General features: G+C 42.7%; 1 long non-coding RNA gene across 1 annotated transcript in view; it reads right to left on the bottom strand.

The window, feature by feature from the left end:
* Positions 1 to 2,196: 2,196 nt before the first annotated feature.
* LOC121653482 overlaps positions 2,197 to 18,311 on the bottom strand; it is a 35,063-nt gene continuing 18,948 nt past the window's right edge. Inside the window, exons 4-5 of the long non-coding RNA XR_006012794.1 lie at positions 13,961 to 15,479; positions 2,197 to 2,393 (exon numbers count right to left, since the gene is read on the bottom strand). This is a non-coding gene — a long non-coding RNA (uncharacterized LOC121653482). The remainder of the gene's footprint in view (positions 2,394 to 13,960; positions 15,480 to 18,311) is intronic.

The following is an 18,311-nucleotide window of genomic DNA, read 5'->3' on the forward strand; positions in this document are numbered from 1 at the left end:
TCCTGCTGTTTAGGGCCTTTGTGTTGTTAAAGGAGCAGGATGTTAGAGACCCTCCATCGACAAACAAACAACTAAGCAATTACAAGACAATTAGCTGACCCCTGAGGGTTTTATCTAAGTCATTCATGAGCTTTTTTTTACAACACAGGGATCTATAAATACAGAGTTTTTAATTACGGGTTTCATACTGCAGAAAAGAACTTTAAGAATAATTTACAAAAACTTACATGTGATTGGGATATTTTATTAGACATCTTTTATATAAGGTTTGAATTACTTTTACTATGTTTAGAAAGAAATTGGTGGGTAGTGATTGAAGGGACATTAGAATACAAGAGTGTAGGGAATAACCTGTGAGATGGAAAAAATAAATTCTTCCAACAAAAGCTACTTTTTTTCCGCTTGTCTTCACATCAACCATCAGAAAGGAGCAGGCCATGCTGTCAGAGTTGTACACTGTATACAGACTTTATGTGACATGATCCGTAACTCTATCTATAGGTGTTATGGTATCATTCCCACCATTAAAGAGGTTTTCCACCTTCCAAATGACCTCCGCCTCGCCTCACAGGACACAGAAAACGACCTGATGGCAATGTTTTTTACTGTACAGAGGGTGGTCTGAAATATGTGGATTTGTGCACTTTGTGTGTGTGTGTGTCCCTGTGTGTTGAGGACTGGTCACTTCACACACTGTGTTGTTAGAAAGCGTCCAGCCTGTAGGGCTTGGTTCTTCTACCCGGTGAGAGTAGGGGAATCTACCACGGCCAGTAAGCATGTATATCAGGCCATCTCACGGCTGGCTGGACGCTCCCTGGGTGGCCCACTGTGGTCAATACTGCACTGGTGACTGGACACACAGAATGGGATAATCTCCTGCTTTCTTTCAGGGCCATGGAGCACACACACACTCAGGTCTCCTTTCTATACTGGTATGGCCATGGAGGCTTGGCTGGCCCTAATTTCAGGTCAGGACCAGTCAGGAGGAGGCCAAGGGCTGTGGTGCCCGGACTTAGCGAGGGGACAGTGTTGTTGGGGAAGAGTGAAGAGAGGCTGGAGAGGGGGGGCAGTGAGCCCATTTCAGCCAGAGCAGTGGAGCACACTGGGGGCACTGGGGCATCGCCTCCACTGGCTGTTGGGGGAAAACAAAAGGAGGTGTGATCCCCACAAAAAATAAAACCTGTGTGTGTGGTAATGAATGTGTATCATTGTTCAGTGTTTCCTTCAGCTCCAGCAACTCGCTTCAACACCCCTGCTGCTCACATACAAAAGCACCTAATTGACACTAGAGATTTAGGCCACTGGTGCAACTGTTGGTCCAAACCTTCAGCCACTGCTGCTACAATCAGAGTAATTTAAAGTGAACAGATTCTTATACAGAATTTTGTAAAGCTTCTACAGGAAGCATCAGCACTGTTTGTCCTGAGCTGAAGAATAAGACAAATGATTTTCTAACATTCTGGATTTTATTGTCATTAAACTATTGAAAACAGCAAAAGCAATTTGTTGATCAGAACTTTCTGACTCTCTAACTTTGACCATGTTTCTCAGAAGCATGTCATAAAGACATAGTTAACATCTATGGAGCTTTTTAGCAGGGAGAAACACACCAAGCTTTCCTACACAGGAGTTTTTCTCTTTATGGTATTATTAGGCAGTATTTGACAAAAAGCAAAATATAAAATCTGACTTATCCTCTGCCCGTAAGATTAACAGCTTTCAACATTTCTCACATATATGCACACAAGGAAGAAAAAACAACTGAGACAGTTTTTCATTTCACATTTTTCACCAAATTTATTCAGAATTTCAGAGCACCTTTTACATTTGACAGGTTAAATCAGTGTTTTAAGAAAAAAAAAAGTTCAATACATAATGACAAAGATTTTTTAAAGAATATTTAACTGTACATAATGTAGCACAGAAAAAATTAAAGCAGTTCAGTTTCAGAAAACTCTTACCGAACAATTTTACAGTCAAACACTTGAATCTAAATTACAAAGTGAGAAGATGGACCCCTTGGGATCTCATTCAATCTCCAACCTAAAATTGATCACAAAGACAGTAATTCATATCTAATGAAACAAATTTAGCAAAATATTATCCAGCACTTCCATTTTACACTTTTGACAACTCCTAAATCGATTCAAGCTCTAATCTTACCTTTTTGTAGTGGTGTAGACTTACCTGTTTGCATCAAGCGAGACAACAGACGAGATGGACGATGATTTGGCTCTAATGATGTGTTTAACTGACTGTACTGACTGTGCAGGTGTGGAGGTGGTGTTTCCGAAATATGGCCAAGGCTACACCTGTTCAAAGAACCTGACTACACTCTGTTACTCAAGGCCCAAGGCTGGTTTTTATCTTCACAGTGGCTTTTCAGAATGCATCTGTAAAGACAAAAGCATATAAAAAGAGTTTGCTTAGCAACAGAAATAATCTTGCAATTAGTGCAGTTGGTCCTGTTATCGTTTTTCTAATTCTGTAGATCTTTTTGTAGATAAACACAAGCTCAGTGGAGAATTCAGATGCGTTTAAAGCATTTATGTTGTAACGTGTAGAAAGGATGACGCTGCTTGTGTCATCATATCATCACCCCAGACAAACGGAACTGTTAATGTTTACAGCTGAGGAGGAGGGGGGGCATGTACATTTGTTTGTACGCCTATCAGCTGTCTGCATCAATGGTGCATGTGACCCCTGAGCTAGCAGACAGTCATGGGTCAAAGGCCGAGGTACAGCCTGTCTGGGCTTCCAGGCTGACCTCAATGCCTGCAGCACAAACACACACCCATACACACACACACACACTGTGGGGGGTAGGAATAGGTTGCACCTCTACCAGACTAATATCACCTTTGGGATTAGGATGCAGACTGAAATACATTGACCCCAAGCACAGACACACACTTCTTCAGACGCTGGATCTGCTTGGTCATAAAACAGGACTCAGTTGTGCAGCGTGATGCAGAGAGAAGCAGCAGAGGTGCTGAGTCTGAGAGAACCACCTAATTATCTTTCAGCACTGAGTTAAAGAGGAGAGAGGAGGAGACTGGGGACGCTCAAGCCTCATCACTGGGAGCAGAGATAGCAGCTAGCTAGCAATTCCAGGTTGTTAGTCTTACAAGGAGGCAGACAAAACCACAAACAGATTCTGTAAAGCAGCTATGATTGTGCAAACATTTTGTAAAAAAAATGTGAGGGATGTTACTATAGGTGAGTAAGCGGCCAGATGTTAGGGAAAAAAGTCAAAAATGTCAAGTGTTTTAGCTCTTTAATTTAATCCAAATACTAATGTCGAGGTACAAAGTGAGAGCTCAGAGCAGCAATCCGGATAAAAAAAACATCAGCGTGCCAGACGCTTGTGAAAAAAAAAGAAAAAGAGAGAGAGAGAAAAAAATCACAAATCAAAGAGAAGTGGGACTGTAGGATCTCAGCTCAGAGAAAAAAGGTCAAATTCAGAGGATCTGATGGGCTTCACTGCCAAGCCATTGGGAAAACTCCCTAAATAAGCCAGAGTGTTAAGCCTGCTAATCCCCTGTATTATTGCAACATCTGTGAGGTCTAGAGAGGCTCTGCCAGTGATTACTGAGACAGATGTAAACAATATCCTGGATGAAAAGAAGAGAAGAGGGCTTGGTTTGGTAAGGGACTGCCTGTAGGACAAGAAAAGAAGACGGACAGAATGTGGAGAATATAAAGCAGGGAAGGCAGGAAAGAGTGTGTGGGGGAGTGGGGGACAAGAGGAGATAGATATTGAAGATTGAGTAGAACAGAATTAGAAAAGGTAGCATTTAGAAGACGCTGAGAACATGAGACAGAAGGTGAGATGGAAGAAAGTTGAAATGTGTAAGAATAAAGTATGAGTGTGGTAGAAAAAGACAGAAGGTGACAGCAGATTGGAAGATGGCAGACCGGGTGTGCCCGGGCCGGTTGACGAGACACCAGGGAGACGGGGCAAATTTATGCAGAGTTAGGCTGGCGGGGGGGTGAAGAATGGAGGGTGTCTGGGATCCCTTGAATAACCCAGATAACTGTGGAAAGCAGCTATGGGTACAAGCAGTGTGGGAGCAAATGAGGACCAGGAAGAAGAAGGGGGATGGGGGGAGTCTCTCTTTTTTATTTTGGGGAGGGGGTGGACAAGAGGGCTTTGGAGGCTGCTCTTTCTCCTCAATTCAGTCGAGGCTGTCCGTCTGGAAGAGGGTATGGGGAACGAGGTGGAGGAGAGGTGAAAGAGAGGCTCTTACCACCCACTCCAGTCTACTTCCCCAGTTTGGCTACCTATTAGATCCACAGGGTTGTCTGTCTGCTTCTCTGCATACTAATTCCCTTTTAGCCTTGAACGTGAGCAAGGAACGAGTTGGGCCAAATCAGAGACTAAAGTCTGGATGTATGAGAGAGCATAAGAGTGCTTCAGCAGTCTGGCAGAAAAGTCCTGAAGTGTTGTTCCATTGCTTTCTTTTAGTCAGTCATTAAGATGTTTTTTTTTCCTGCATATTTCTGTTTTAATTGACCTTCAGTTTTGTCAGGCTTTCAGTGGAAAAACTTGTCCTTGCTTGATAAAAAGGGGCAAGAACTGAAAAGCTTTACACCTTTAGGACATTAGGTCATCATTGTCTCCAAGCCACAGCTCCTTTTCATTTAAAATTTCTCTTACAGAATCATTATTTTATTTTGAGGCTCAGAAGAAGTTATAAAAATCGGATATACACCACGCTTATCATTTCATATTATTTAATCATAGACAGGAGTTTCTAACACAACACAATGAAAACAAAGTGCAGCAGTGTCAGTATGATGAATATCAGTAGAAGCTAATGTTGGACCTTAGAATCTTTTATCATTTCTGTGCCGTGCGTGACGAGATAGAGTGTATGTTTGTGTGTGTGTGTGAATCCTGGCTGATTGCCATGTGAATCTGTGCGTGTGGGTCATTCAAGGGCCCAGCGATAGGCAGAGCGGACAGCCTGGCAGGGTGATGTTTGAGTCTGGTGATGCAGGTGGACAGTTTAATGACAGTCTTCACCCCCGAACATACAAACCAGAGAGCGCCTGGCACGTTCGCAAATGTACACACACTTTATGACACAGGCACGTATACGTGTGATATATGGTGTGTTATATTCTGTAAAAGACACTAGGGCTGGTGTAAATGAAAGAGAAAAAGAATTCTTCTGTTTATGACCCTGGAAAAATGAGTCAAGGGGCTAAAATGGCTTTAAAGCAGTTGTTTTCTCTTAAATATGAGTTTTAAGCTCATCTTTCAGCTCTGAGGATGTCAAATTCTGCACAAAATTGTCATTAGTAATAACTAATTAAAGCTAATTGTCAGCATCAGTGTGTTTGCAGAGGAGCTGTGTGAAAGCAGAGAGCTATTCATTGCCTAAACAGAAGCTCTTTGTGCTTTTTGTGTGCTTCGTTGTGCCTGGCCATGGCCTTGCATCTTATTCAGTAGGACTTGCTCAGGTCTGGACTTGAATTTGGTGCCCAAACAAAGACATAGAGCCACCTCATTAAAAAAACATGTCATTGGATCAGACCTGGGCTGAATTGTGTGATTTTCCCTCCTACCATAAGTGACCGTGACCGTGTGTTAGGGCTGAATGAGAGGCCGGGTAGAGGCCTGCCAATGGAGCGCCACGCCACATCCCTATGGGAACCACCCTCTCTCAGAGGGGGGGCTCTTTTAAAGCTTTGTTGGTCTGTTAACACAGCTTTTTAAAACGCCTCTTTATGGACTCAGTAAAGCAAGCTGCAGCCCCTGGTTTTCATGTGACAGAAGGAGAATTTAAAAAAAAAAAAAAAAAGAATGGGCAGGAGAGTTAGGGGCATAAATAAGGAGGGAAAATATTAATGACAGCAGGTTTCCCAGAAAGGTCTGTGTGAGAAAATTCTTCAATATCAACATTAATATGGAATGTTCTTATATATTTATGTATTGTAATCAATATTAAACTTAGAATCAGATGTTTTTTACATCCAAAGCAGTATGGTCAGAGGAATCTGTACATCTGGTCTTGCGTCATCTAATCACCAGAGAACTGAACTTTGCTGCAGCTGAATGCAGTGCAACCAGGTCACTGACAAACTGGCCCGTCTATGTGTCTTCAGGTACAGTCAGCACACACTTTTACCCAGAGGACTACAGTCATCCTGCACCTGAAATAATAGGGTTGTGTGAGCATGCTTGTGTATGTCACAAACACGGTCCTGCCCTGAAAACCTGCTATGGAGACTTTAGTCAGTCTCACAGGACACCAAGGATGAAATGTATGACAATAAACTTGAATCAAGTTCAGAACATTAGAGATCGAGCTGAATGGCACAGATGCACTCGGCTACGTGTGTGTGCATGTGTGTGCATGATTGTGTTAACGCACTCGGAAAATATCTCAATATGAGTGGAGAACTGGGCTTCAGAGAAGAGCACCTACTAAGATGAAAATGCACATGCCCCCCCACCCCCCTTTTCTTCCCTTCTCGCCGTGCACATGCAGCAAGGACCCTGTCCTCGCTGTTCTATTGCTGTCTGCTGTGTGCCTGATGAAAAAGCAAAGCGACAAAGCGGGGCACACATGCCTCAAGGCAAGAAAACGCACATTTGTAAATCACAGCCCCGTTATATACATAGGCTTAAATAGGGGTTTCTCAGACGCATTGGCAGGGGTCCACCACAATGAGTGCTATACGTTTTTCAATCTGTCTCCCCGCTACAGGAGAAAATGTGACTGTACCACCGCCACCCAGCAGAGATGATGGTTTACGAGAGCTGAGAGTGCATCTGAATGCATTTACATAAAGACTGTGGCATGTTGACAGAGGCACTGCTGAGAATGCACTGAGCTCATCATTGTCCCTCAAAATTAGAGCAATGACTGAAACATAACATACTACAAAGGGAATGTGGCAGCTTCAAAAAAAAAAAAGGAAAATATGACTCTCTTCTCAGAGGTATAAAAAGAACCTACGAGTCTTCAGGGAGCTCAGTGTCTTCCTTTATGCTCATAATATAGGCAGAGTATATGATGCAGGAACACATGCAGGGGGAAAACATGGAGCGTAGCAGCATGATGTTAGCACCACAAGGGCATAGCAAACACAAATTACACAAATAATTTCACACCCAAGGAGAATTTAGCTGGTGGAAGACTAGCTTTGCAAGAGTTTGCATGAAAAAGAAAATCCTTTTGCTTCAAAACCGATGCCTCCACAGCCGTATATCCACACCAACAGACAAAATCTAATCTTTAGATGTTATAAACATTTTAATCACAATCTTTTCCTGTTTAATCTTAAAGCAATAACCCCTCAGTGAAAGTCTGTTGCATTTAATAATGAATGGAGCTGTGAGTGCAAGATAAGGAAATGATATTTATAACTAAATATTTGTGTGGAAAAATTGAAAAAACTTAAATCTAAGAATGTTAGTTGGCAAAATTTTTGTCCTCCTGCAGAGCATCTTCAAACACAGCAGATATGACACCTTATTTCTTAACACACAAGCAGATATATCTGCTGCTGATTGCATTAGAAGATAAACAGACTGAAGTTTGGAGGATGGGATTCTGCAGACCTTTTAATCAAATAGATGGGATGTAAAGGTGAGCATGGCCTGGTGCAGAGCAGCTTTTGGAGAAAAGCACTTTAATTTAGAAAAAAATAAAAATGGACAGGTAGTAGAAGGAGAGCGGGGAAGCTCTGTGATAAACCTCTTGCAGATATAGTCAGCTAGCCAAACCATCCTGTCAGATCAGTGCCTGAGGAGAGGAGGAGGGGGAAAGAGAACCGGCAAGAAGGGGAAGAGAGCAAAACAGGGGTGAAAAGGGTCAGCAGGGAGGAAAGCTAAACCCCAGAAGCAAGCAAAAGATTGTGTGTGTAGTGCATTTATATTTCAGCATATGTGTGTGTGTGTGTGTGTGTGTGTGTGTGTGAGTGGGTGGGTGGGTTTGTATGTGTGTCAACCCCAGCTGGGCAGACATTTACTTGACATGCTGATAGGGATTTAAGCAGTGGGTGGGTGGTGTGTCTGACCAAGGTGAGTGAATGAGCAGAGAAGGGGAGCCGGTGGGGATCGGAGGATGATAGGAGGCGGAAGGGGGAGAGGCGTTGGACCAGAGGGGCTCACAAAACTGCTGTTACTAAGCTTGGTTTCAGTGCGAGTTGAGACGATTAGTAGACAGAGGCAGAAATGTAGAGGAAAACGGGGGTAAGGGAGGTGGGTTTTTGTAGGAGAACCCTCCAGGCTATGGAAGAGAAGGGGGACTATAGCCTATTGAGGTGATGAGGGAAAGCGGGTCTTTCTTTCAGACAGCCTAATGAAGCATAAGTCCCCGATGAAGAATGGAAGCAGGCTACCGCAGGGTGGGTTAGCTTGTGCCTGCACACCTCTCCATTTCTGCCCTCTCTTACTCTATCCATCCGCTCTTTCTGTTCTCCACCCCTAATGTTCTGCAGTCCCTCCTCTTAAAGGGCTTACGCTGTTTATTTCAAAATGCAAAAAGCATGAGACGCAACTCATGGTCTTGCTTGTTGGATGATTTGATGAAATGGAAGAGACACAGTGACTAACTACATTTCAGTGGTAAAGACGTTTGCCATTTGATGTTCAGCTTCATCATAATGTGACACACAAAATCAGAAAATGGCTTAGGATGAAGAACAAGACAGTGAATCTGAACAGTGACTTGATGTGGATTTTAAAATGGGATTATTTCAAATGAATAAGATCCAGCCTAAACATTTCAAAGCGGGACAAGAAATGAAAGACATACATGTCTGATTGAGGCGTGCACAGTCAATGAACCCTGAACCGACATGTTAAATTACAGAGGGCAGCAGACTGAGACAGACATGGGGGCTGTCAAAGTGTCTGACTGGGTTTGACTATGTTTGGCTGGGGGTTGTTTGACCATGGGGTTGACTGGGCTGCAGGACTGATTTCTAGAATGATTTGGCTCTGGGCCGGCTGGAGACTGGCCATGGGCTGACTGAAGGGGGTTAGGTTCCACATCCTCTGTGCTAACGTTGTCCCTGGAGTGAGGCAATAAGAAGCAGCTTATAAAATAAGCAAACAGAGGCAGCTAACAGACTAGCCAAACAGCCAACCGGGGATGAATGGCAGACGACTGACACACTCACATACACACACTGTTCCATGCTGCAATGATGACCCATCCCCCCAACCTCCTCTAACCTTGACCCTTGAGGTCCTTCTTAACCTATTTCTGAATGGAAGTCAGTGCAGCTGGGGTGTCTGGCCGTGAACTAACCACAACCCCCCTCTACTGCACAGACTCCCTCCTCCCCTCATCATTTAGCATGTTCCCACGCTTCGTGCCTGAGATGCTGTCTCTGCATCTGAATGGTTCAATTTAATATTTATGTGGCCACTGCGGTATCATCTGCCTGTTTCTAAGAGCAACAACATCTCCAGGCCTGTGTGCCAATATTATGATCCAAATTATTCTTTTTTTTTTTTTTTTAATTCTTTCATTTTTGAGGCTTGTGTTTAAAAGAACACAGTAATGCTTGTCTCCTGTTTTATATCTCAAATTGCACCTGTAGTCTCTCTCAGCAGATCCAATAATCCATTCAGACAGCGCACATACATACTCTATATAATATATGTGCAACAATGTGAGTATATGTGCGTGCAAGCATCATTCAGGGGGTTTAAACCCCACCAACTTCACATTTTCATTACGACCAAGTCTCAGGCCCGTGTTACAGCAGCGTGGCCTTTTGCAGGCGAGCAGGCAGTTTAATCACACATACAGCACTACTCCATTTTCATTTCCTTTTCATACAGCCTCCATTCCACTCCAGCTTCATAATTCTCCCCTCAGAGCTGTCTAGCCTGTCTGAGTGTTTGCAGCCTGTTGAAATGACATAATCAGTGACTTGGATAAATGCCTGACTGTTTTTCGTTGAGTCTATAATCAGACTTGGGGCTCAGTGTTGCAGCTATGAGGAAACTGCAGCAGCAACACTTGACTTATGAATTACTTCCTCAGAAGGGTAGTTTCACCCAAGGAATGTGTTTGAGCATCAATGAAATCAATTTACTTTGGTCTGCCAGGCTTCTTGTTGCAAAAAGAAAAAAAAATCAGAATAACATCTTGTCTCGTTCAAGAAACTGATGTCTTAATATTTTTTGGGACATCAAGGCTCAAGGATCAAAGAATCTTTATTATCTCGTGAGGGTAATTTGTTGTACAGCAAGCAGTAAAAACAATCAGTCAGTGCAAAATCACACAAACAACAAATATCTAAAATGACTATAATATATAGATAAAAAAACAAAAAAACATAAAATAGAGATACTGATTCAGCTTATTCAACAGGGCAATGGCTGCAGGGACAAAAGAATATTCATGCAATCTTGGTAGGATGTACCTGTGCCCTGTTGGAAGTATTATAATGTAAAGCTAAAATACCATAAATAAATGTTCTTTATGGACATTATTCTCACACTTTTAGCCTCCCGAATTGTAAAATGATGAAAAATGTTTTAAAATGTTTTGTTTCTGGTGTATTAAAAAAACTATTCATCTATATGCCATTTTTCATTTGAATGATAATTAGCTTCAGAAGCAAAATCAGATCACTTTGGTCACACCAAAGGAACAGAACAGGCCGGGAAGAATTGAGTGATGGCTGTAAATGCTTTCAGCAACTATTACTTCAGAGGGTGGGCCACATTCAATCAATACCTAGGCAAATAAAAAGCACAGAATGAGAAAGGCTGCAATGGAGTGGGCAACAATAACACACACAGATGAACAGTCCACACTCAAGTCCTTACATGAAGATTAGAAGAAAACACACTTTAAAATTCTTTGATTTTTAGAAGGAAGTTTTTACTGTGTGTGCCTTGTCAGAATTTATATATTTCTTTTTCATTACCATGTGTGTGTGGTTTATTAATTTGAGGAAATCTTACATGTTATTTTGACTCAATAAAGACAGAAACGATCCAATTATATTTAGTTTTCGTCTTTCACATTAAAAAAGAAGTATCAGACATCACCAGTTAAAAGAGAGCTGACCTTTACAAGTTATAAAATCTTAACTGATCAGATGGCGTCTTTGACATCTGGATAAAATCACAAACCTTAAAGTCAGCGAGAGTAAAAACAGAGACAACAGCCATGGCTTTTCAGTGTCTCCAGCTCGCACGTGCATACATGAGATGTAATATTCAAATGCATGTAATGAGTTCATCTCAGCTGAGGTCTGCTGTATCATCCTACACGTGTTCTGTGCATTGAATCATAAACAACTGCAGCGCTATAGCAACACACACATGGCCACCGTCATTAGTGTAAAAGCTTTCTGCAGGAGTTGGTGTTTTGGAGCGCTTCGTTCCTGTGAGTAAGTGTGAATGGACATGTGCAAGTGTGTGTGTGTTCATTCATACAGTGTGTATGCATGAGGATGTACGTTAGAGTACTGATGGCTCACTTGCATGCAAGCTGGAGTGTTACATTCAGTCAGTATTTCATTTGATAATTGTCATTTGATGTAGTTTTACTAAATGTATATAAAAGATAAAGCAGTCACTACCTTGACACACACACACACACACACACACACACACACACACACACACACACACACACACACACACATGGATATCCATGACTGTTTGACAGGTTTAAACATTTTTACCTGATTTTTCTCAGCCTAGTTTTTCAAATTCACATGATCTTTTAGAATTTTGCTTCAGAAATTTATTCACAATGTAAAGCAAAAAAATAAAAAAAATAACAAAATTTGTTTCATGATGTATGTAGAAAACTAAACATGCAAATAATGAAATAAATAAAAATCATTTATTGAACTGATTAGCCGTTGTCTCTTCATTACTACTCTGAGCACTTTTCCATGCTCCCTTTCTATTTTCCGTAACAAAAGGATGTAGTGGGCCTGCAGCCTGTCGAGGCTAACCACAGCTATCATGGGCAATTTATGCTAACCTGCTCAGATTCTCCTTAGCTTAATCAGTGTCACTGTGAACTGATTAGACAGAGAGGCTTGATTAAACCTGCCTCAGTCGGATGAAGAAGAAAGATAAGAAGATGGACAACATTTCTTTTCTTTAAGGGTAAACATCAGCACTACACACAGCTAAAGATAATCTACAGCTCTAATCACACTAAACTTATTTTACAAGAAAATGTTGACTCATGTTGAATACTGAGTAGCATATTTAAAAATATTAGACAAGAATTTGCTAGAATCTGCTTTACAATGCTTGTCAAGACTGATTAGTCATTTTACTGTCAAGCCAACCTCACCCTCTGTGTTTTCTGCTTTTTTTTAATATTTTGAACTCACACAAATATAATTGAAATATAACTGAAATACACAAATATATGCACACTATAGCAGCATATGAACTAGATACTATATCTTCAGAAAAAAATATTTAAAATATAAAAACTTAGAAAGTAATAACAAGATCAATATAATCCTATGTATTGTTGTCATATTCCGTGGAGAGAGGCACAAAGACCGTATATGGTTGTGTCATCCTTCCCTCCTTTTTTGTAAAGTTCAAATTTTCCCAATGCAGACAGAAGAGATGCCATACAGCATGTCTTCGGAGTGGATGAGTAGTCTAGTTCCAGGACATAGACAATTCACCAAATCACCCTCTGCAATAATTGGCACTGACAGGTGAAAACAGCCACAAATGCCATGGGAGCTGACAATGAAACGGACAATTGCACAAACACACACAACTATGGAGCTCAGAAACACATACACACAAACATAAACACACATATCAATGCACAACAGCAACAACAGAAGATCCATGAACACGGTTAACACCACATTAAAACCATAAAGAACCAAGACATCTCCTGCTCCACGTACACAGCGCGTACCCTGCTGCTTCTGCACTGATACCCCTGATCCCCCTGTGCTTTGACAAGGCGTAATAAAGCCTGTATGAAGCGCCGCATTGTGTGGGGAGAACACAATGTTGCATGCTGAGTGCTGTGAGAAGGGCGTATACCGGTGGGTCCCACGGCGCAGCAGCGCACCAGGGCCTATAGCAGGGAGTGCTGAGCATGCTAATGAGGTCATTATGTTATGCCTCTCCCCTGCTTTTGCTCTCCTTTACAGTGTGGGCCCTGCCTGTCAGAGGAGGCAGGGTGCCCTGGTAATGCAGCCAACCGCAGATGTCACATATGGCACAATGAGAGGACGCATGAGCATCTCTAAATGAGTCACCGAAAGAAAGACAAGGAGCTGCCGTTTTTCTCAGCAAGCACCAAAAGCAGAACAGCATTAGTGATTTGCATACAGAATAAGGTGAGCTTAAAGAGAAGTAAAAATCCGACTAACAACAGGCAACATTAATTTGGTAATTGTTCCTGCTGCGCGTATTCAATCAGCGACCGCTCAGGGTTGCGTTACCTTTTATTCCTTGTACGCTTGCACTATTATTTACAACTAAGAGGGAGGGGTTAAGTATCAAGCACATGCAAAGGAAATTACAAGATATTTGCATAGCCGTTAACAATTACAGGGCAGATGGCAAACAGCGGGCATTAAAAACCAACCAAGCGCCATCTTGGATGAGGGAGACAGCTGGCAGACAGGAATCGGCCATTTTGTAAGCACGGGTCGCTGCCAGGCTGAAGCGCCAGTCTCTTTCTGTGTGCCAGGAGATTGGCAGGCGAGGGGGAATAATGCTTTAATACCCTTTCTGATACAGGCAACAACAACGAGCTCCTCCAACGGGCTGTGACAGAATGATCACAGCCCAGGGCTGACTGAGGAGATCAGCTACAACACAACATGTCTGTGTTCACTTTAAAAAGACTTGTGGTCCTCTGAGCAGGGATGTTATTTCACCATGACAGCGTTAGAAGGAGAGAAACATTTTTATATCTTAGTTTAGTTTATCTTTAGTTCAATAAAGCTATGCAAAAGAAATACTCACCTAGATGAGCAATGTAATCTCTGTAAGTTGTCATGTTTGGGAAATCGTCCACTTCCCCGTCCATAAGTCCATATGTTCTCAGAGCTGAAGTTTTAGTCTGCTGCTACCACTGCTTTAAAAATCATCTTGTTTCACTTTTAATTTTTTTCTGAAGGTGCTGATGTCTACACTGATAACAAACCAGGCAAAGTCATTCCTGATGATTTTGGCAATTTTTTTCCATTTCCAAGAATTTTGCTTCAAACGTCTGAGGCATGAGTCTCTTAGTGAGGAGATGAACATTTTCATAAATGTGAAGGGGAAAAGAGTCAGATGAGAAGGGGCAAAACTGCACAGGTAAAACTACTGTCCTTTCCATTCCAGCTCTCATTCAATTAGCAGCCATTCACTTGGGCTGCCATGGGATCCCTGCTGCACAGCAGTAAGTGGACTTCAGCTGCTATTTCCCCCCACACATAGCAAGGGAGAGAGGTATGAAAGCCTGGGCCCGCCTTTCCCTCTTCCACCTTACAGATCAATACTGCACTGCCATATCCTCTGATGGGAGCTGCTGTTGTGAGGGTAAGAAAATCTAAGGCGAAAAGACAGGTTGTGCCTGATACAGTAGATGAGAGAAAAAGTTCAAATTGTCTTTTCATCCTGGCTCATGAGATCTTTGGAGTATTGCGTGCTACGTGCTTAGAAATGGGACTAAGCTGAAAAGTCCTGTGTATCATCTCAGATGGATTCTCATTCAAACAGTGAAGGTGGAATGAGTAATAAGAGGGAGGGAGCGGGTAGAAAAGAGACCTTCGACATTCTGCCTCATTCCTTTACTGTTACTTTCCCTCCTTTGCCGTCTCCGTGTCTCTCTGACAAAGTTTTATCAAGCGGTGCTGGGCGCCAGAAAAAACCCTCTGGCTGAACCACACACAAAGACTGTTTCTATCTCTTTCCTCTCTGTTTTTCTCTCTTTTACACACACAAATGTGCATACGCTGACACACACACTGCGTGTGGGGCGGTTGCAGGGTTGGTGCCCTGGCCCTGGCTGGTGCTGGGACTGCTGGAGAAAGATAGAACGAGAGATGGAGAGCGGAGCTGGGAGTAGTGGTGGTTGGTCCCTGGGCTCCAAGGCCTGCAGGCGGTGCTGGGCAACCTCTGCTAGCCTCTCTCCTCTGTATTGATTTCTCCTGCTCCGTGCTGCTCCACTCTGCCGAGGAGGCTCCTAGCCGGCGGGAACAAGAGCTCAGCTCACCCGCCTCACCTGCCTCTCTCCTGGCTTGGCTGGCCTAGCCTGCCCACTCTGTTGCAGCTTTGGCTGGCCCCTCTTGGCTCTTCAGGACCCTTCTATGCAACACCGGGGCCACAGGAGGAAGGCAGCCAGAGAGCCCATGGCGATCCACAGCTGTGTTCACCTGCTCTGGGTTCATCCGCTTCGAACCACCTCCTCGAACTGCTTCTATCCTTCTCTCCTTCCATTCTTCCACCCACTCTGCTTCTCTTTTTCCTCCTCCACTGCCTCTTCTTCTTCTTCCTGCTGCACACAAACAACCACAGACAGAGATGGTGAAAAAAAACAAGTTAATCTCAACTTTCAGCATTTTACTCACTCTGAATGTCAGCCCTAGTCTTTGATCAGAAAAAAGTTGAGGGTGAGAATTTTGGCATCCTCTCTCAGCTGGTAATATGAACCTGCTAACCTTAGAAAGCCGAAACTGCAGAGAGTTAAGTGTGTCAGGCAGTGAGATGCTGCTTGCCAACGCTACTTTCAGCTATTAGATTCTGATGTGCTGCAGATAGCAAAATATAGCGAGAGTGGGCCCATTATAAAAATCACCACTGCATCAATGGAATACATTAAAAATATTTGCAGGAAAAGTTTTTCCTCAACATGCTCTCATAGCAGTTAAGCCATAAAAGTTTATTCGTTTGCCCCTAATATTTAGATAAATAAATGATTAAAAAATTGAATGTTTAGAAGTGACAGGATATTTCAAACTATGATTTCCTCACTCTTAATGTAAAGGAATGGAAACGTTTTGGCCAGGGTAGTGCTACCCCATGGAAAGTTTGTCAAAGAAAACATTGCAGCTTTTGTATCATCTAGAGTTATTCAGATGGGTTGAGCTGCCCTCTTCTTATGATAATAGCTGATGGGAGGGTGGGGGGGACATTTCTTTGATGATTGATGGTCCCATTGTGTTCCACAGCAGAAAAAGAGCCATGGCCAAATTCAACCCCCATTATGCTGCACCAACCTCACAATCACTAAAGTTCCCTCACCACAGTTACTACAAAGCTGCAACAGGCCTTCGACCCACATATCTCTACCTCTCTGTTTGTTTGAAAACCAGACTTAAACCCATGGGCTGGCTGCCAGGCCAATAGAGAAGTAAAGTGAGGAGGTTCTGAGTCGGTGGGCCAGCAAGGCTTTGGAAGTTAGAGCTTTCTGTCAACGAGAGGGTGAAGGGAGGGTGGGGATGTGTGTGTGTGTGTGTGTATGTGTGTGTGTGTGTGTGTGTGGGGGGGGGGGGGGGGTACACTATTGGGACAAGAGCGGCAAGTTTGGGAGGGGCAGGCAGGGGCAAGTTGAGTTAGGGGGACATGGATGGGGACCTGGGGTGCGGTGTATGTCTCAGACACAATAATACTATTCATTGGGCTCAGACATGGGTGTTAACTCCCTTCTGACTGAGCACAATAGGGCTCGGCGGCATTCAGGCAGCTTTGGTGATATGGTTAGTTCAGGACTGCATTCTCCCTGCCGCAGGATAGAGCGCCTGCATTGTGCCCATCCAGGCAGGATGGATGGAGGGAGGTTTGAGAGGTGGAAGGCAAAGAAAGAGAAAACAGTACGTCTGTCTAGCTGTCAGTCCTGAAGGAGAGGGGGGGGGGGGGGGGGGGGGGGGGGGCAGTGATGGAGGGGAGGATGGTGAGGTGATGGCGTCAGGGATGTTTTTGCCCCAAGACTTTGGACTTGCTTGTTTCAGGGCAAATAAATAGAAAGGGGAGCAAAGACTAAAACAAAATGTGTAATAATTGAACTCAAACAGCCAAGTGTGGGACTTTAAGGGGCTTTAAAGATGGAGAGGGGGGGCAGATGGAGCCAACAGTGGCATTTTTATGGGACTGATTTGTATGCTGCTTTTGACTTTCAATGCATTTTATTCACATGAATCAAAAGAAGGACGATGAGAAAGCTAGAGAAAGAGAAATTACAGAAATGATGTGCTGGTTTGCTGCTGTTTGTGAGTCAGAGGATTAAACAGAAACTGCCAAAAGACCTACTCCCAAAGAAGAGGACAGAAACAGAGAGGAGATCCTGCAAGAGTTAAGAAAGCAAAGCAGGAATAGGGCAATTTAGTGCTGTAATACAGTTAGACATAATTCAGGTTCTATGGAAAAGAAAATGCAAATCTAAGCTTCCTGTCTTCTTTTTAATCTCATATTATAAGGACATTTGAATTTGGTGCTAAAGTTTAATCACTTAATCACAAAATCTAAATATCCTTTTGTTTAACTAATCTGTGTTTTCTACTTACCTTTTAGCTTTTATTAAATGTTTTTTATTTTGGACACCTGAGGATTTCCACCCGGGCTTGACAAAACTGTGACCAGCAGACATGAAAATATTCACCAGCTGCAGCTTTAAAAATGAAGCAGTATGAAGAATGATCTTGGCGTAACTGTATCTCACTAAACGGAACTACAAAGCAAAAACTGGGCTGCCGTATGAGCATAAACATTCAATCAGGTTAATTTGAAATAACACAACTTCATATTAAGCAGTTTAAACATTTTTCTCTAAATAAAAGCATATCTTCAGTGAGGCATGAGGAAAAGGACAAACATGAAGAGGTACAGAACGTCTAGTTTTATACATTTATCTAAAGACTTAGTACACATGACACACAACCTACATTTGCACACACACACTGAGAGTATCACTTCTCCTTCTGCATAGACCAACCTGCTCTCATGAACAGTACTTTGTTTGTTTCCCCTCTGGTAAACTCTGACCAGCCGTTCCCATAGCAACCTTACCTACTCATTCTCTGTGTGAATGTGTGTTTGTGTGATAAAGAAAACAGAGGCAGAGAGAGTGAGTGAGGTACAGTATGTGGAGATACTGTGTTTGGGTTTAGAGTAAGACTACGTGATTTTAATGCATACGATGCACTATGTGTGGATATGTTCTTGTGGGATGGAAATATGAATTGGGGGATCCTATTAGTGTACACTTTGATAAACGCTCTGCTCATGCAAAATTTTAATGTACAGTGCAAGGTAGCTAAGGGAACAAGCTGAATAATGTGGAACTGTAGATATTATCAAACATACACAAATATGCTTTCGAAGTCTTCTGCAT

Source organism: Melanotaenia boesemani, chromosome 14 (assembly GCF_017639745.1).
Source record: "Melanotaenia boesemani isolate fMelBoe1 chromosome 14, fMelBoe1.pri, whole genome shotgun sequence".
In the NCBI taxonomy this organism is placed as follows: Eukaryota; Metazoa; Chordata; class Actinopteri; order Atheriniformes; family Melanotaeniidae; genus Melanotaenia; species Melanotaenia boesemani.